Source organism: Chamaea fasciata, unplaced genomic scaffold, assembly GCF_029207755.1.
Source record: "Chamaea fasciata isolate MVZ Bird 193981 ecotype frontalis unplaced genomic scaffold, bChaFas1.0.hap1 SCAF_8, whole genome shotgun sequence".
NCBI lineage: Eukaryota > Metazoa > Chordata > Aves > Passeriformes > Sylviidae > Chamaea > Chamaea fasciata.
In genome coordinates, this window is record NW_027094093.1 from 27,323,972 (window position 1) to 27,344,084 (window position 20,113).

Below are 20,113 nucleotides of genomic sequence, written 5' to 3' on the forward strand. Positions count from 1 at the left end.
GTTCTGTGAAAGTTAAAGAAAAGGCTGGGCAAAGGACAATCCTTCAGGGTGTACCTGATTACTTTTACCATGATTTATTTTTCTGTGGTCAGAAGGGGAAAATGTAATTTAGTGGTGTAAGAAAATGTTGACTGGATGAAGTGTGTTCACTTCAGAACACTGCGGTTTTCAGACAATTTTGGGGAAGTGTGTTGAGAGAAGTCTCAGGATCTAACAAACTCTTGGGCTGCACCGGGATCCCATGAGTTACCATCCCGGTTCTGGGAGACCCTACTGTTGCTTAGGGGTGCTGCAACCAAACGACAGAAGGCCTTTTAACAGTATTCTTTCTGATATTTGGAATATATTCATAAATTGGAACTACTGCATAAATTGGGCTGTACTCAGTGTTTGTCAACTTCTCTAAAGGATCTTTGAAGAGAGGACTGTTGTTCTTTGCACCAGTTAGAATCTGCATGGTCAGTATGGACATGTTCATGCCATAAACTCCTGGCTGGGGGAAACTCCGCTCTCCTTGGGGCTGCCTGGGTGAGTCATTCTCACCATGTTACATTTAGCATTTGGGTTATGTCATATCAGCTCTGCCAGCTGGAATTGAGAAATTTGCAGTGATACCAGAAGATTAACTGTCCTATTAAGAGGTCATATTATCAATGGAAATGGATGTAAAAACCAGATTTACCCCACATTTTTATATCAACATAATACAATGGGGGGTTTTTTCCTCCATGTTTTGTGCCAAATAATTATTCAACTGCTGATCCTGAGGAAATCAAAGATTAATTAAGCTACACATTAGCAGCATAACCTTTCTTCTTGTATGTAAAATTGCTACTTGTATATTTTCTAGGATTTGTTCACTCCAAATTTTGGAAGTCTTTAGGGATGGAATTTATTTTGCCCTGACATTTATTAGTATAAATATCACAACTTTCATTCTGTTTTGGAAAACTTTGTTTGAATCCATGCATCAGAAACAATGGCTTTAAACGAATGGATGGTTAGGAGGTGGTAGAAATTAATTTCAGACTTCTGGTGGAAGTTTACATGGTCCATGCTAGCCACCTTCTGCTGATGCCATTGTTCTGTAAATAAATTAACAGATCTAAATTGTCTTGGATAATTAAATAGCTACTGCATTGAAGAGAAAGACATCAACACTGTAGTGTGATTGCAGTGTAGAGAAGTTGCATGTTTATCCTGCATATGGTTATGTGACCTACTGTATATATTACATTCCACTGAGGACTTTATCCCATCTGCTTAGCCCATGAGACATGCCCAGATCACCTCCTGTGTGTAAAGCCAGCGGGATCTAGGCTGTTTTGGAAATGTTTGGGATGTTTCCAGAAGAAAGAAATCATATTAGTATTACAGAGCTCCCTTTCTGTGCATTTTACCCTAAAAACCAGTGAAAGAGAGAGAGGTGCTTTAATTCTGTGGAAAGGTTTGATGCTGTGTGCGTTTCAATGGAAATAACTTTTGTCTCTGTGGAGGTGTAGCTTTACAGCATCAGTCCCCTAAGTATATGTAAAATGTATTCTGCCAGTAAACCACTTCTTGTGTAGTCAATATGCATATTTATTGGTAAAACATATGCACACTGTCATCTGTCCAATGTTTTACGTGTTACCCGATTTCAAATGAATAGAAAAAAAAACTGCGTTAGGCTGCAGTGCATTGGTAAAAAATATTTATTCTCATCACAGGAAGCTCTGAAGCTCACGAGTGACTGTGGTTCCTAACACCAAGCCCAATTAAATAGGGTATAGAATCTTGCCACGGTGGCAGTTTGGGTTGTGTTCCCTCCATGCAGAGCACAAAGTAACACATTAAGTTCAGCAGCGAATCCAGAGAAAAGGGGCATCCAAGCATTAATCATTCATTGCAGTGCTTCATGAAAGAAATTGCAGTGAAAACAAAAGCAGGAAACTCAACTATTCTGAGAAGCACTTTGAGATAGCACTAGTTTCAGCTGCCAGGTATTTGCACTATCAATCAAAAAATATTTATTTATCAGTTGAATCACATATTAAAACTCACGGCTATGCAGAATAAGAGGCAGAAGAGAAAGATTGAATGTATACATACAAAAATACTGAAGCCTACACTTTCTAGAAATAATACATAAATGTCATTTGCTGACAGAAAAACAGATTGTTGTAAAAGGAACTCCAGCAATGACCTGACATCAGAATCACAATTTCCTGTGTCACAGGTTAGTGAGAAATTGCTTCTTTACAGCCTAACAATTCAAGGAATAATGACCTAACATTGTTCCACTGTGAATTGGGGCCAAGATATATATTTTTGCAGGTAGCAACAAATAAGAACAAACCTTTCAAAGAACTAGAATACATAAATCCTAAAGCACACCAGAGAATTCACCAGTTTTGACATAAGCAATCTATAAACAATATAACCAATTTGAAATATATTAGGTATGATTGCAAATGTTCCTTGTCTCTTCAGCAAAACTGGGCTGGACCTCTGTGGGCAGCACATAGGAGAGCTATCATTTAGGGATTTGGGGTACTTTTGATTCCAGAAGTTTGTGCCACTGATTTATTAAACAAATCTCATGGAAATTCACATTGGCTTCATAGAGTTTTCAGACACCTCCTGCTGTTCAGCCAGCAGTTTCATATATCTGGGTCCACACAGATTTGTGTGGACATTCTTTGCTCATCACTGCAAGATGTTAGTCAAGGTTTAGGGTAAAGGATGGGTATTTGGATGTTTGACTGGAGGTAACTCACATACAACTCATTTCTGAAGAAGGCAGGCTAGCCCTGAAAATCTGAGTACTGAAATATTGGAGCCCTTTCCAGAACTCTTAGTATTTATACAACTTTGGCTATTCTGCCTGGAGGTGTTATCTGGAGAAAGGGGCCTTTAGTATACAAGAGCTCTGAGATGTCAATGATGTGGTCATATTCTTATTTCTAATCCTTTTATTGCCTTACAGCCTCCTAAAGCTAGGACTAGCACAAGAGTTCATGCTTTTGCTGAAATGCTATCCATCATGGCGGATTTGTAATTCCTCCAAAAGTCTTAGAAAAAATTATTTACAAAAGTAAACAAGGTGAGATAATTTTGAATGCCTTATATACCCTTAAAGTCAGGGCACAATAAAGCAGACTGAGCTCTCGCAAAGGATTTCTTTGTGAAGACAGCATTATCTAGTAGCCTGCATTTGGGTCTATGAATTGGGATTTCCTTTCCAGCTGTATCAGGAATTCTTTATCTGTCCTTGGATTAGACAAGCATTAGAGATCCTAATTAACGGTTATACAACTATGAAGTTTAAATGGATTAAGTTTTTTGGCTGGGGGAAAGCACAAACTTTTATTACAGACACTGGCCACAGTAGATAATGTTTCAGCAGTCCAACATCATGGAAAATCAGTGCAAATTATTCGTCAGTATATATACACTGTATATATGCAATATGGTATAATGTGTACAGCACCAGGTAATACATTTTGTACTGACAAGGATTTCTATTTTTCTGCAAAACCTAACAAATTTTCTCTTCCTGGAGTAGAATGAAAAGTCTTCTTGTTAGTTTTCCCTCATGAAATATAAATATAGCCTCCAACAAATCTCATTGACTTTATATCAATGCCTGAGTTTTGCTTTCTGTTCATTGCCAAATCCAGTTGTTTGCAGTTCTTCATACAATGCCATTTACAGGTATCCCAGTTACTATTCTGTGCATTCCTGTGCCTGCTCTCTTCCCCTCCTCCCTATAAGGCGACAACAGATTTCAAGTAACCCAATCAACCCGGGGCAAGAGAATTGTTATCTGGGCCCTCATCAAATGAAGCATTTGAAGATGCATTGGACAGACGAAGCCCAAAGGAGCCCTGCAAGGCTGCTGTGCTGCCCTGCTCGCTCCTCAACTCCCCAGGCAGGCAGAACCCTGTAGCCCATCTCCTGGCTGGCAGAGAGGGCTGCAGTTAGAGGGACAGGGAGAAGAGGAATAAAGAATGAGAAACTGCAAAGGATTATGAGAAAAGACCATCCCCCTGAAGTTGCACATTTTGTTTTCACATCTACGCCAAAGAGCACTGCTTCCGCAGGGTCTCGTTTTCCTTTCCCCACGTAACTACAATGCACTGTTGCTTTTCTACAACTGGAAACACTGTGAGAGGCAGAACTTATCCCTGAGCTTTTCATGTTGAACTTCCTGTAGTCTGAGCTTGGAGTTGCCAGTCCTATAGCAAATTGTGCTTCCTTTTCCAGACCCGAGTGAGAAGAGACTATGTGACAATAGGCTGGGTCTGGCAAGAGCAGCCACAAGTGCAGCACTTGTTGACAACCATGCAGACATGATGGACTCTGTGCCCTTTGAAGAAGCTTCTGCCCTTCTGCTAAGACAGGTAAGGATGGTGTGTGTATCCCTAGCTCATTGTGAATGCCCATTCAAATGGTTTGCTTATCATTTTACAAGCAGAAATTTCCATGTATATAGTCATGTGAATTAAGGTCTTGTTTCAGCAGGGCATTTCAATTTGAATTGAATAAGATCTTGCATGCTCTCTGAAATGACAGGCAGGCTTCCAGGCCAGTTTTGCAGTAAATAGAAGGTGGTAACCTTCTATGCTGATATAGCACAAAAGTATCATTTAATAATCCCAGAAAACCCTTAGAAGAGTTTATGGTATTAGTTCAATATTCATGATCCAATATAGATTAAACCTGGCGAAAATGGATCCTTCCAATGCAGCAAAAAACCTCCCAATCCTCCCCCCCAAAACCAAACCAAACACTAGAACAAACAAAACCAAAGCAGAAACTATCAGGAAATTAGCACTGAAGTTATAATTTGAATATACTTTGGAGAGAGGAAAAATAAAATAAGGCTTAATCAAAATGTAGAATGAAGGAAGATGGCACCTGCCTTGAGAAACTTAACACTGAAGCTTTAAACAAGAGACAACACATACATGGAGGCAGATAGGAATCAGAGCTGCATATCATCCCCATGAGTATTGTCTCATTGTCTACCCACAGTTACAATTTCCCCCAGGTAAGAGGGCAGCTTTAAAAAAAAGAAAGGAATTTACTGTGCCAAAAAATCTTGCCCATTTTCTTAATAAAATTCTGAGCCACATGACATTGTTAATTCATTAAATATCATTGTGATTAATTACATTCGATAGATATGAGGTGCATTCAGGTTCAGTGCAACTTCATTGACCCCAGAGCTGGTACAGCTGTTTAAATCAGGGCAAAACTGGTCATGTACTTCTTCCCACTTGGACTTAAACCAGACATTACAAAGATATGAGTTGCATGAAACATGGTTTTAGGCTTCTATCTCCTAGTGATCATCCCACATGTAATTATTTTCTACGTTCTAAAAGAGAAGCATATTTAAATATGATTTTTTTTTTCTTGGTAGCTTCTACGTGTGAGTATTCTTTGGAATACTCAAATGGGCCTTTTAATTTTTCATAAAGATTTATGAAGATTTATAGAAATAAATTCTACAGACATGAACAGAACAGAATAGAGCATTCCCCATTGGTTTTTCAACAATTTTCTTTTAAGATGTACTTTAATAAAGAATTACAGTCCTTTTTCAGACCTATATCAAACATTTTAACAGCCACATTTGTGCTTTTTGAAGCTAGTTTAACTTCCAGATTCCTTCCATTGACTTAACAGAAATGGAACAGATCCCAGATTAGCAATCCTGGAGCTGGTGGTATGTCAATCTTTTATCATTGTGAGAGGGTTTTTAGGGTTTTTTTTTGAATTGTGATTAAAAACCCCTCTTTCCTTAGTCCTGAACATTTTGGAATGTATCTTCTATATCCACATGATCGTGCTACAGGAAGATACAGTAAGTGCAGGTTGTCATATATCTTTACATCCCTACTTGGTTTCATCCCTATCAAGTTGTACAAGAGCAGGAGGGAAGAGCAGAGGGAAGGTTTGCACTTTGACCCATTGTTCATATTTTGGTTCTTTTATGTGTACCAAATGTCAGTCATCCTGTCGTCTATTTAATCTCGGACACCTATGGAAGATTAAGAGAGGGCAGTTCAATGAGCAGAGCAGGAGAGGGAAGGACAGATGAGCTACAGCAGGCAGATAATGTAAAAGCCGACTCAAAGTTCTCAAAAAACTCCAGCCGTTGCCAGCCGTCATCCTTCAGACAAAAAGGAGGAGTTTCCATTCAGGCTTAAAAATCTCCACCTTCTAAAGGACTGACATGTAAGAATTCTAGAAGGGAAAATTGTCCTTCTTTACATAACTCTGAATTAATCCTTTAATTCTTCCTTCTTTTGATTTTAAATATGTATTTGGCCAACAGTCTGGATGAACACATGTTTATAACTGCAGCAAGAATTTAGAACATATCTAGTGTTAATGTTTTGCCAGCTTGTCGTTTTGATCCATCCAAAACCCTGTTATTCTAACCTATCTCCCAAGCTGCCGGGTCATCTTTCCCGAGTAAAATAACCTGGAAATAAAAGTGGGCTTTTTTTTTGGAGATCAAAGACTTTTTTCTGATCCTTCTTTTGGTAACCAAAGCCCCCTCTCCCTTGCATGGTGCTCATCAGTAGCGGATGCAATGAAACTCCTCTCAGCACAAAATTGTCCACTTGGATGGGGTAAGGTTTGTGCTGCTGTGCCAGCACCGACTGCATGTGTACCATGGAGGAGAGAATTTCTTTGGCTAAAACAGTGAGTAGATATTAATGTGAGACTTTGAGGGGGAAAAAAAAAGTTGCAATATTGGTGGTTGGCAAAATAACCTGCCTCACAGTCCTTCCCGGGCTATCTGAAATGGGATTTGGGAGTGCATGGTGAACCAGTTGTCACCCTCAGATACCAGCCTTCTAGTGACATCCAAAAAAGAAGGGGGGGAAAAAAGGGGGGGTGGGGGGAGGGGAGATGAAAGAAAGTTTTAAAAAAGAAAAAATGCCTGTGTGCAAAATTTCAGACAGAAGGGACCCAAATTGGTAACTGGTTTTTAGGATTAAAATTGCAGTATGGAGCAGTCCAGCCAGGTTGCTTTGCACAGGCTAGAAGAGAAAGGTTTCTGAGTGGTTTGTGCTCATTTTCCACTTGCCCGGACCTGGGCTGCGTGTCGGGCAAATCCGCTGGCAAATGTTAACACTGCCCAAGGGACTGAAAGTGAAGCTGGGGGCTGATGTGGCATGCGGTTGCCATGGTACTGGCCATAATCCTGCCGGAGTCAGATACCCTAATGATACGGCGAGTTTGAGCTTGCTCTGGGGTACAGCGCAGTGACCCTTCCCAGCAGCATCTGGTTGTGTTTTAAACTTTTGATAAATTCCATAGCCAAAGAAATCAAAACAAATCAAATAACAAGCCCAGCCTGGCCAAAGTCCAAGTTCAGGCTGCTGCGTTTCTCATTGGTACTGCTGTTTAATGCAGATCGGAGCAAAAGCTAAGATATTCGGGGTGGGAGCGAGGCGCTTTTTTGGAGATTCTGTAGCCTCTGTCCCAAAGCACGAGGACGAAACTAGATTATCGTGCTTCGGTGAGGCTGCTTATCGCGTTTAGGGAAGAGTCTTTAATGAATGCGTTTCACCCCGTAGATGTTCCTGGCGGGTAAAGCCGCCCGTGTGCGAGGATGTTCCGCGGGGCTCTGCTGCCTCCAGCCCTGCTGGGGCGGGGGATTGAAAAAGTCGCGCAAACTCGCGGGGAAAAAGCAACCACCAAAGTTGGAGGAAAACCACCCCCAGCTCCATCCCCGCCTCTGCGCGAGCGAATCTGCACAGGCCAAACTTGTGCTGTCTGGGGAGGAGGGGGCGGCTTTCCGAGGAAAGGGGATTTGTGTGGGGTCGCTGCAGATGCGCTCCAGCTGAGCGGGGTGTGCGGGGGCTCCCGGCGCTCCCGAGCGGCGCGACGGGGCCGGGCTGGCGGAGCGGATCCCACCGAGCCCCACGGAAAGCCCCGCACCCAAAATGGTGCGGTTCGCTGAGGCGAGGGGGTGATCCGGGATGAAAGGGGCTGGGGGGAGGAGAGAGAAGATCCGGAGCGGTGCGCTGCTCCCGCGCTGAAAGGGTGGGAAGGTTTAGATTTCCATTTTTTTCTTAAAGGGCGGGTAGAAGAGAAAACAGACCCTAGAGCCAGTTTTCCTCTTGTGTCAGGGCTTGAAAGCGCTCCAGCGTCTTCCTGCAGGCTGCTCAACTTCATCCATCGTGTGTCTGCATGTGTGCGTATATCTATTATATACATAAAGTACGTGTGCGCGCCGTGTCCCGCCGGCGGCCCGGGCGGATGGGCAGCAGGAGCCCCGCACCGCTGCACGCCGCCCCCGGCCCTCCACAGCCCTCCCTCCCCGCCCGCCTCCGCGGAGCTGCTCCGCGGCTGCAGCCGAGAGAACACCGCGCCACCGCCGCGCTCCGCGGCAGCTTTTGGCGAGGAGCGGAGCGGAGGAGAGGCACAAAAGGGAAGGAAGGAGGGAAAGTCCCTCCCACGCCCCCCTCCCCCAAGTTTATGATGGGGGTCCGGAGGAGCAGCGCTGCTCCGCGGCAACCGCTCGTCTGCTGAAAACTTGCTGCTCCGCTTTTTGGGTAAAGTTGATGCTTATTGTGTCTTTTCATTGTGCTTTTTATTCTTTTTTTCCCCCCCCCCTCCTTTTCTCCCGCTTTGGTTGGAGCTGCCCTGCGCCGGTGGGGGGTGTGTGTGAGGGAGGGTACAAATTTGGTGAGGGTCTCTCCTCGCAGCGGGTGCCCGAGGGGGACCCGTCCCGTGCGTCCCCCCCGGCCTCGCAGGTGAGCGGGGAGGATGGGGCCGCGCGTGTGTCCGGTGTGTCCCCCCCTTTCCCCGTCCCGATCCCGCCGGGACCGTGCCTCCATGACCATTGTTTTTCCCGGGGGCTGTGGTGACAGTCCCAGCCCCGGGCTGCTGCCGGGACCGCCTTGCGCTGGGTCCCGGAGGACGGCAGGGCTCCCCAAAGCCAGCACTGAGTTTGTCTTTCTTTCAGAAGAAAAATGAAGTTGCCCCCTCGCCTCCTTGTCATCCCCCCATCCGGGAGGGGCAATCTTTCGACAAGTATATTTGCTGAGGAATTTAAAAAATTCCCTGCTGCAACTTGATCCCTGTGTGATGAGGAGCGGCTTGGAGAGACCCGGACTCCAATCCTATTAAGGACTTAGAGAGTTGAGAGTTTTTTCCCCGGACTCGGTGGCTTTAAAACAATCAGGGAGGAGGGGAGGGAGATGGGCTCATCTTGATGCCTTTTCTGCCTCAAGTGATTGCCATAATTTCCTGGGAAACCTGACTTTTCCAGCGCGGGGGCTTAGGGTGATTTATCGGCGGTCCTGCTGCCGGCTTTTCCGAGGTTTACGCGCTTATTTATTTATTTATTTATTCATTTAGCTAACCTGCAGCCAGGGCTTCAAAACTTCCCGGGCCGGTGCTGCGGCTGAGCCGCGGGCGCGGTGCGGTGCGCGCAGAGCGGTGCCCCCTCCGCGGGGCCGGGGCCCGGCTCGGCCCCGGTACATGGCCCGGGTGACCAGGTGTCCAGGCGTGGGGGTCACCGCCGGCCGGGCCGGAGGAACTTGTGTCTTCTTATAGCTGCCCTCGCATTTCATACTGCCCCAGGTGCTGGAAAACTTCGTGCGTACAGAAATTAGCATTTTATTGGCGTGTCGTGTTTATATTTTTACGGCCATAGATAAAGGAGCTAGTTGTAAAACCTTGTCTACCCCCTACCAGTCCTCTTCTTTTTTCTTTTTCTTTCTTTTTCTCTTCTTTTTTTTTTTTTTTTCCCAACTGAGGCTCTTGGGATGTACAAGAATTTGAAAGTAAGCGTTACTAGCATGTGCATAAAATAGCATTTAAACAAATATTGTATTGGCATGTGCTGTGGAGTTGATGCCAAAAAAGTTAAGTAAATAAGCCATGAAATTGAAAATACACACAAGTGGAATAGACTGATTTGTTATAAGACTTGCTGATTTTATCTGTTTGTTCTAGCTACCTTGCTTTAAGAAAAACTTTGGAGGTCTTTTTGGGTTTGGTTTTGTTTTGGTTTTTTTAAGTTCTAAACCTAATAAAATCAACTTCATTAGAAAAGAAACTACATTCATCTGGAAAAGAGGATCTTGCTAAATAAATAATTGTTTGTGCTGCTGGGATATTTGAATTGTGTGATAATTGCTGCATACAGCAACTACGGTTTGGTTCAACTTTTCTGATGGGTAGACATTGTAATTTAAATTTTGGCCGAAATGTCAGGAAATGTTGACACCTGTCAAACTTTAAATTGCAATAAAAATGTCATATTGGATGTTATTGCAAAAATGACAACTTCAAAGAAGCGGATGAAATTCATTATGGCTTTTCCACTGTAAACAACTCTTGGAAATTTGTTATTTGATTGAAATCATGACCCATCTGTAGCACTGAAAAGTGCCTGATTCACTGAAGATGAACTTGTTAATCTGTAGGTATGTGTATATCCAACCTCTGGTGTGTGTTTGTGAAAGTATTGGTCTTTAAAGCAAGTTGAGGTAAGATTCACTTCATCTCAAATGTTGTTATTGCTTAAAGTATGTGACTTTGAAGTGCCCAGAAATGCAACTGCTGTTCTTCAAAGGAAAACAGATCTCGAGGACTGTTTCCAACTTCCTTTCAATGTCTTTATTTTTTTTTTTCTCCAGTGTGTCAAAGGGGATGTATACAGATGGACAAATACTATTTGTGTTAGGTCATTCAATTAGAGGAAAAATTAGAGCCATAGAAGAATTTGAACTAGATGCATATGTCAATATAAATCTAGCATAATTTCATTGAAGCTGCTCCAGGTTATACTTGGATAAAAGAGAACAGAACTTGACCTCAGACATCCAATACATAGCAACTTGCATTCCCAAATGTCACACTGAAGTCACTTTTAGAAAAGACAGCCTTCTGGCTGCTTATATATAAAATGAGCAGTATTTTTGCCATTGTTTTGAAAAACAGTTTGAACTTCTATGTCAAAGAACCATTTTTTTGATTATGTTTTCTGTGAGTCTAATGATCTTACAAGTTTATACCACAACTTCCCTTTCAGTGGCACAGTTGTATAGAAGCTGCACAGGCTCTGGGACTGTGTGGTCAGCTGTATACAAAAAGGGTTATGTGATCACTACAGTTTTGTCCAACTTGAAAATATGGTTTTTGTGATCTTGATACTTTATTTTTATAGAGAACGTTTGAATTTCTCTGTCCTCTGGACCCATCTTTTTTTTTTTTTTCTTTTTTTAATGTAGGGATAGGGTAAGCATATGACCCAATAGCAGTTGCATTCTCATTCTCTGTTTGCAAGTAGGGAAGACATTTGGTTAACTGCCTCCCCTGTTTCTGGTGGCCTACTGTAAGCCAGTTGTTTGCCCTGTAGTCTGAAAGGTACACAGATACTTCATGCTTTTGTACTCTGAGAAGTGCTCTGTTCATAGTGAAGTTTCCAGTGCAGATTAGTGGAGGCAGTGGATTCAGTAAGCAGTCACCAAAATCTGTATGTATTTGTGGAGCAAACACCTATCTATTGCCCCATCACAAAGCCTCCACTTAATAATCTGGTCAAGGATTTCAAGGCAGTGAGTTTTTTCAAAGAAGCTACTTAGGAACATTAGATGTGACTATAGCATCAAACTAATTAGTTGCCACTCCATTTCTGTGAAGCTTCTAGGGCTTCATAGAAATGCAATATTTGCACTTCTCACTTGCTGCTAAGGCGTTGAGGTTAAGCGGTCTCTGCTTTTTGTCCGCTTTCTTACTGATGGGAAAGATTCCAGGGCATTGTTTGAGAGCTGCACAACCCCCTTATGTACCTGGGTAAATATTTTAAACAGTTGCACATTTGGACAACTTGCCACAAAGCATTAAGTGGTATTTAGGGTTTGCTTCAGCTTTGTTGCCAGGACCCTTTTAAAGAAAACCAAAACAACAGTAGACATTTGGGAATTAATTAATACGACACTGAATAAAACAACAGAAAAGAATGAATCCTCGTATGAATGACAGCAATAAGGTGTTGTGTTAGAAAGGCAAATAATACACGTGTGCCTGTGCATATCTGCATATATGTACACACATTTGTGTGTATGCAGGGAATATGCACAATTCATGACCTTTGTATGCAGCAGATCCCACATATATGCATCTTCTAGAAACCAACTGGTGTTTGGTGTAAAAGGAGTGAGAATTGCATCTTGCATGGCAATCTTGATAGTTCAGGAGGCAAAATTGTAGGTTTCCCTTGTGAACGAGTGACTGGAATGGAAATAGTGGGTAATCAGGTCAAATTTTCTACAGACCAGTTCCAGTTGGGAGTGAATACATGCTAGATGTGTGTAGTCCAGAAGAGGCCACAGAACTTTTGTTCGTTCACTCTTGGCTACTGTAAATCCACACCCCATACCCTTTAACTTCTTATAAACAAAGTGAGCCATAAACAAAGTGAATCCAAATATACTAAAGCTGAAATCTGTTGAACAAAGGGAACAGGAAGATTGTCCTTTAATTCAGAAAGTCGGAACTGTAAAAATTTTTTGGGATTTGTGAATATTCAGTACCACAGCAAAAAAAGGCCTCGGTGCCTGGAAGTGGTCACCCAAATTAGAAAAAAAATTGAAAATATGCTCCCTTGGGCTCCTATTGTAATGAGTGGAAGCGTTTCTGATACTGTCATGAGCATGAGTGCCTAAATACATTAGTCATTGGTGAATCTTTTCTCATCGTTTCACAATTATTTGTGATTGGCTGTCACCTCTCTGCAATTATAAATATTCTAAGAGGAAACAATACAAATTAGAACTGTAGGTACCAGGACCTTTGTACTGGATGTATTTCTTTTTACTTTCTAAGTGTTCTTTTTCATATGAAAAGAGTCTTGCAGCTTTATCCTTATTCAAGTCTTTTCTTTTTGTATCTACTGGGGAGAAAACCATTAATTTTGAGGAATGGGGAGAGTAAGCCTTAAGCTGTCTTTGACATTTTAGTTTAACTTGAATAGGTTATTTTTTTTTTTTTAAGAAAACAAGTTGGTGGGAAGTGTGTTTTAACTGTGAGCGCCCGATTTCGACCATTAGCATAAGAAAAAAAGTTTTAGTGCATTTACTATTGTATTGAATGAAGAGTTCCAACAGTCAGGGAAAAGAAAGTAAAAGGCTGTAAAGAAATGATGGTCTATTCAGATTATTCAGCAGCCCAGAGCTCTGGTCATCTGCCTCTGAAATCTGTGATCGGGATATCACTTTTATCTTCCTGTGCCTTTCTCTCGCCTTTTTCACATGTTCACTTTTGTCAAGGTTTATTGATCACGTTTTCTTCTCTGCAAATCTGTGGAAAATTTAATGAACCAAAAACAACTGAGAAATAAAAGGAACTTTTTATTCATTAGCCACTAGATTGAATTTTGTTCTATAGTCACTACCCTCTTGCCTCCCATGTGCCTCATTGTGTCACTCCTGCAGCAGTTACAGTATGTACAGTGGGAATGGCCACATTATTAATTCTCTTCCAAGAAAAAGTTTGTTTAAAGTTGTGAATTCATGGCAGCCTTGCTCTGCCTCTGCTCCTTAGCTTTTCTTTGCCTTCCTGACATTTGGATTCTTGACTGTGGTGCTTCTGTCACTAAATACCTTTAAGTGTGTATTCCGCAGAGCATTTACCTCTTCAAGAATTAAATGTATTTGCTGCCTAGCAATTAAATCCAAATTTAAATGATCGCAGATTAGTAGTAGTTATTTACAGTCCTGATTGTTTTGGTGCTGTGATCCTTGTTCATTACACATCTGCTTTGCCGTGGTGCTGCCCCAGAGCGTTTTGTGATGCAAATGCTTTTGTTAACTTACAAATAGTTTCAGTATCTAGATCATCTCAGGTGACATATTTAAGTCGCTTCTTTTTTCCCAGATGGACTTAAAAAGCTGTAATTAAATGTGGCTTCCAGTATGATTAAGCTTTGCTAACATTTTCCATGGAATGATTTACTTGAACTCTGGCACTTTCTGAACCTGTCACTGGAAGATTTTTCAATAAACGCCCCTTTCTACATTAATTTCATTTCATTTAGTGCAGCTTGTAAGTGTAGGGAAATGAGTCAAAATGAAGCATGTATCTGCCTGAGAGATTACCTGGATGTTTCTTGATTCTAAGGAATTTTATCCCCATGTTAAATGATAAGTCTAATCTCAGGGGAAGCAAAACCATAGAGTTCTGTAGAATAGTCCCAAATACTCTCCTAATTAATAGTAGCATCAATCCTTATACTTTTAAGGAATGCTCTAAAAGCCGCAAAAGAGATTCTGGACTTGAGCTTGTAATTTCAGTGATGGCACATCTGTGACGGCGTTTTTCTGTGCATGGAGTGACTCTGTTCTGTAGGAGTAGATACTTGCAAGTTTAAACTGCGTGTAAATCTAGAGCGAGGACTTTGTGCCCAGCAGAATGAACTCTAATGAAAAAAATTTGGGGTTCTGGGGAGCGAGGGTGGTAGTGGAATAGTAGTAAGAACCCTTCTATCCCCTGTGAAATGTAGGATTTTAGTGTAGATAACTCATTCAGATGAAACTAATGAAATCTCTCCAGAGCAAGACACCTTCTCTGGGACGCTCCGCTGCGCAGCGGAAGCCAGCGGGGGTCCAGCCCCTGAGATGAGCACCCTGTGGTCACAGTCCCTCACCTCCGCCATGAGGTGGCAAAGACACCCACTAGGGGACCAGCTGGTTCTTCCCAGAATCTGCAAGGGATGGTCAGCTGCACAGCTTAATTCCTGCAATGACAGTGGAAAAATTTCCCGTGTTATAAATGCAATTCAGAATAGTGGAGATGCTGTGATATTACAGTGCTGTGGCTTATATTCATCACTAGGAGCTTTAAATATCCAGTCTCTGCAAGTTAAATCCTGTTTTGTTTATATGTCCTGTATATTTAGTTATTCTATTCAAGCAAGCGGATCACCTGGAGATTGTGTTACGCTGCTTGATTCAGTCGCTAAAATTGATTGAAAACCCCTTGAAAACATCTTACCTTTTTTTTTTTTTTTTAGCTTGGAAAGTGGCATTCCTAGCTAGAATCAGTGTATTGCTCCCCTCCATACTGACCTGAGGAGCTCTATTAGAGCCCTTTTATCACACCGTCTTTAAAAGCAAGGTCTGTTGATTGCAGCAGTGTTAAAAGAGCATCAGTTCCCAACACCATGATCGCTCCTTTTCACAGCAGCGCTCAGCAATGCCCCTTTGTGCAGTGGACAATGCAATAAGTCAGACAGGACTTTCTGAGCCACCTCTATAAGAAACTGTAAGGGCTGCTGAAGTACACTTGTGTTAAGTTGAATTGATTGAAATTTAATGGCAGTTAGTAGCTATGAATGGTAATGATTTTCTAGAGTATCTTCACCATGCTTGACATTAATAACTGTAGAGTGTGTATGTGTGATGGTAGTATGTTATTCATTTTTAAAGATGCTTTCTCCCAGCCCTCCTTCCCATAATTTAGTTGTTTTGATGCTTCAGAAAAAAAAAATTCTGTGCTTCGAAGAGCACGTACATCTTGTCAACATAATTTTGTGCTCAAGATTTTTATTTTTTCCTATACTAACATAAATCAGACTACAATATAGTGAGAGTGATGAATTTGTTTTACATGCCATCATGAATTAATGTTATGCAAATAAAAGCTTTACAGGTGCCATGATTTACTTAATAATTTCAAGTTCTAATATTTAAGCTCATTCATTATGTTTGAGTAAAAAAAGAAAAACAACACAGCATGTTCATATTTTAAAACGTGAAATGTGAGATTTGTGTGCATTTGCTGCGTGTAGTTGCTGTGTAAGCACATTTGATGGCTAAGAAAGAATCAATCAGTGTTTGCATTCAGCATCCTATGCCTGTAGATGTTACAGAGACATTTCAAAGAGAATAATCAAATATTTGTATGTAAGGAGAGGAAGATGGTGGTAAAATATCCTTCACAGATACAAAGAAGCAGAAAACTGCCAAAGAAAAGTTTTTTGGCCTTCAGAATTTGATCAGGGCAGCCACGATTTTGCTATGCAAAGTGGCCTTCATTTCATCCTGAGCAGTTTGCTCCCAGACCTGCCGCCTTTGCCGCATGGTAAGGATGAACTGAGGAGCTGGTGAGAGCTGTAGGCATCCTGGGTCAAAGGTGAATGCGAATGGGATCGGAGGGTTTTCAGGCTTTCATGTAATTTTTAGTGTGCTTCCCAAAGGCTAAGGACAAGGGGGAGAAAGTTTGACACATAAATACATCTTGAATCTCTGAAGATAAGAATAGATTTTTGACTTTATTTCTCAAAAATTGAGGTCACAGTGGTCTGATGACAGGCTGAAAGCCCATCACTCAATTTTTTTTCTGTTTCTTACTTTTCTTTCCTTTTTTCTGTCCAAATGAACAGACAGATTCTTATTTTTGATACATTGTACACATCGAGTTAGTGACAGCATATTCAGGTATTGAAGTTTGTGGCCCTGGGATCAAGGTTTAGCCCCAGCATTCAGGCCTCCCTGCCTGAGCGGTAGTAATTTTACTGATAATGCCATAAAAGAATCAAACCTCTTAAATTTGGTAACGGTGAATTGAAAGCGAATCTTTACAAAATGCAAGAGGATCTCGTGTTTCTGTGATTGCTACAGTTCAGAACTGTGGGAGTAGGCTCAGGAATTGCTCCTTGACCTCTTCAAGCCCAGGGGACCATTGGCCAGGGAGCAGAGTGGTGCTTGGCTTTTAGTAATTTTGACAACTTCTCCTTTTGCTCTGTGTCCTTGAAGAGCTCAGAAGAGAAATTCATTCAGATGCGCCATTCAAGCCAAGGATTTAGCTGGGTGTTAAAGGGCCATTTGGGAAGTGGCATACAGTGTATGTACCGTGATCAAGTTAATTATGTTGCTTTGGCAACCCGAGCTTTGGTATTTCCTGGCTAGGACTCGTTGATGGAATCATATTCCAAAGTCTGGCGTCATCAACACTAAAATCTTCTACAAAACCAGGTCAGTGTTGTAAAAAAGTAGCAGAAAAAAGAGATGGAGTATTTTTCTGAGAGTGTTAACAATTCATTGTTTTACAGGCTTTGTGTTGAAGTAAGTTTCTGTTTAGAATTTTAAAGTATAATTCCATTGTAAGAAATACAGTAGCAATATAATTGCTCTTCCAGTGGACTCCAAGTGATTGTTTTAGAATTCCTTTTGTGGAGAATTTCAGCATTTTGAGGTTTTGTTTCATTTCACAATAAGTCAGATTTGGAAACCTTAAATTTCTTTGTAACTGCAGTAACTGGATTCTTAACTTTGCTCTCTGCTTCTGAGAGCTGTAATGGAACGCAGGGCTGAGCACAGCACATGTGTTATTGAACCATGTCCATGGCCAATTTTTTCATCTTTGATTTATTGTGTTTGCTGTTGGGGTATTTTTCCCATTTTTTTTTTCAGAGGAAAGGGAAGGAGGGGGAAAACATTGTGCGTATTGGGGTTGCATTATCTCAGCAAAGCTTGCAGTTCTTTTTTTCAGAGGAAAGGGAAGGAGGGGGAAAACATTGTGCATATTGGGGTTGCATTATCTCAGCAAAGCTTGCAGTTCTTTAGAGACCCTGCTGCAGCACTCTAATTCTCCATTTTCTATTTGAGAAAATGTTCCCACATCTGTATTTTACTCCAAGGCCTCTGGCAGGGCTTGGTAAAATTTAAGCTGTGTATTGGACTTCATCTGAGGAATTCAGTGATGCTGGAGGTGAGTTCATCCGTCTGGGACAAAGCACATGGGGGAAGCAGGCAATGAAAGGCAGGTCTAGATCTGTGTTGAGAGGACAGGGATGAAACGGGGCAGTGCTGGCAGCTGCTGGAGGTTGCACCATTCTCCCAGGAGCGTGCAGGGTGAGGGGTCTTCCTCTTCTCCATTCCAGAGGGCATTTCCAAGGTGCAGATGGCAGGGGGATCTTTGCCAATGCATTTGTTTCCTTTAATCTCTTCTCAGGGTATTGAGACACCCAAGAATCAGGCTCCATCCAAGCCATTGATGGTGCAAGATGAGATGGACTTTCTTGGTAGAGAGGAACTCACTGCTTGTGAGCTGGTGTTGCTTTCTGCCGCCCACTTTGGGCTGGCCCGTTTTGGGTAGCTGTGGGTTCCTCTGCACCAGTTGGTGGCTTTCCAGGGAGGCTCTGCCTCAGATTTGGCTGGAAACTTTTAGTGCATTGGGTGCAGTCAGGTGATGACGTGCTCCAGCTGTCAGGCTGCAGGAAGGGGACACAAAACAACTTGGGACCCCTAACCCTGGTCATTTTGGTGTCTTCCTCCTTTGCTGTTGAAGATGCAACTTTTCAGCCTAAGGGGACCTCCTGGCATCGCCCCACTCCCTCCTCCTGTTACTGCATGTGGAATTACTAAGGCATTCATGGGATTTACCAGAATCAGATCTCCAGTGAAGTGTAGGACCCTCCATTGGAAGTGAAGAAGGCAACCCCTCAGGATGTCTTCTTCAAAGTGACTTCTCCCTCCTTTCCTCAGTCACTCTCTTCCCCTGGCATGGTGCAGCCCAGGAGCTTCCACCTGGGACCGGCAAGCTGTTAGCCCTTCTCTAACAAAGGGGGAGCAGTTGGGGGTTTTTTGGTCTGGTTTATTTTTTCCCTCTTTTGCTGTGTGTTTTTGGGTTGCTAGGATGAGGTCTGTGGTCCTGGTGTGCTTTCTGGGTGTGCTGAACCACTCATCCCACGAACCTCCCATGTAGGCTGGACTGAGAGTCCTTGGTGCAGCAGTTCAAACAGAGTGCACTGCTGCAGGTGCTCTTTTGCTGGCTGATTGCGTCGAATGTCACACTTATCCTCGGCTTAAAGTCTGCGTTGTTTCAACATCTCATGTGAGCTAATGCAGTTTAGGCATCACCCATTTCTCTCTCTCTCTCTCCCTCTCCCTGGAGGTTACAGATTTCCAGACACCCTTGAGATGGAGTTTTAAGGTCATCAGTGGCATTTTTAGGTCACAGAACTGCAGGACCTTGTCTTCTTGCCAGCTAATCAAATGACTAATTAGTTCATATATCGCTGCTGTTATCTTTCTCTCTAGCTTTGGTTCAGCTCTGCAGGATGAAGCCTGCTAGGAGATGACATCTGAGAATTATTTGATTGGAAACTTAAGAGGCAGATTTGGTCAAGAGACTCCATATGAGCAATCACTGGTGCCTGTGTTAGTGTCTGTACCCCAATTAATCCATGTGTATTAATGCATCCGTCAAAGCACAGTATTTAAAAACAGCCTTGTTCTAAGCCTTTCTATGATTATGGCAGTGAGTACTCAAAATACACTATCTCAATTCCATTGTAATTAGAGTAATTTCCACAAGACTCTATTTTTAACAGAGTAGCTGTGTACATATATTTTAATTTATTTTAATCTATGAGCAATTTTACATCTGAGCACTTTATCCTGCACCCTCTAATGCTCACAAATAGGGACCTGGGTAGTGCAAGCCTTTGTGCGTATCACAGCCACATTAACCCACTTTATTTCAGGTGTTGGTGGCATCTGGTTGTGACAGATGCTTTCTGATAAAGCCTTCAGATCAACATGCCTTTGGAGACATCAGTACTCTGTGTTGGTACTTGTAGACTGCTGTATCCAAATACTCTTCTTTAATTGTCTTATTAAGTAGAGAATTAAGCTGTGTGCTTTGACTGTTTTGGTGCCAGTGATTCTTATTGCAGGCTTTGGCACGGCACCACGTTGTGTTTTAAAGAGACAGCATCACTTTAATGATGTGGGAATTGAGTTGGAGGATAAAAATCTGCTGAGAAAATGGCTGACTGAAAGTACGGTACGTAGAATCTGATTTTATGTTCTTCCCCTCAGACTATTAGGTGGGGGGTTTAGTTCAAATGCCTGCGATGATTTAAGAAATAAAAAGCAGAAATTCTCCCTGCTGCCAGACCACAGGCTCCTGAGTGCCAGACTTGCAGACAAATGTCACATGTTGCTGTATGTTTTGAAAGCATACCATGTGTTATTCTTTAGCTGTCTCAGTCTTCCCCCCAGCTATATCATTTTCTCCCTAGCCAATCTCACAGAAAACTTCTAATGAAAAAACTTTCTTCCTCTCCCTGTCCAGCACAGACCCC

At 42.2% G+C, this 20,113-nt stretch overlaps 1 protein-coding gene across 1 annotated transcript in view; it reads left to right on the plus strand.

The window, feature by feature from the left end:
• The first annotated feature begins 8,495 nt into the window (after nt 1–8,495).
• The window catches only part of GLI2 (GLI family zinc finger 2), a 188,563-nt gene continuing 176,945 nt past the window's right edge, over nt 8,496–20,113 (plus strand). The window contains exon 1 of the mRNA XM_066190248.1: nt 8,496–8,564. The gene's annotated coding sequence lies outside the window, so the exon portion shown is untranslated. The remainder of the gene's footprint in view (nt 8,565–20,113) is intronic.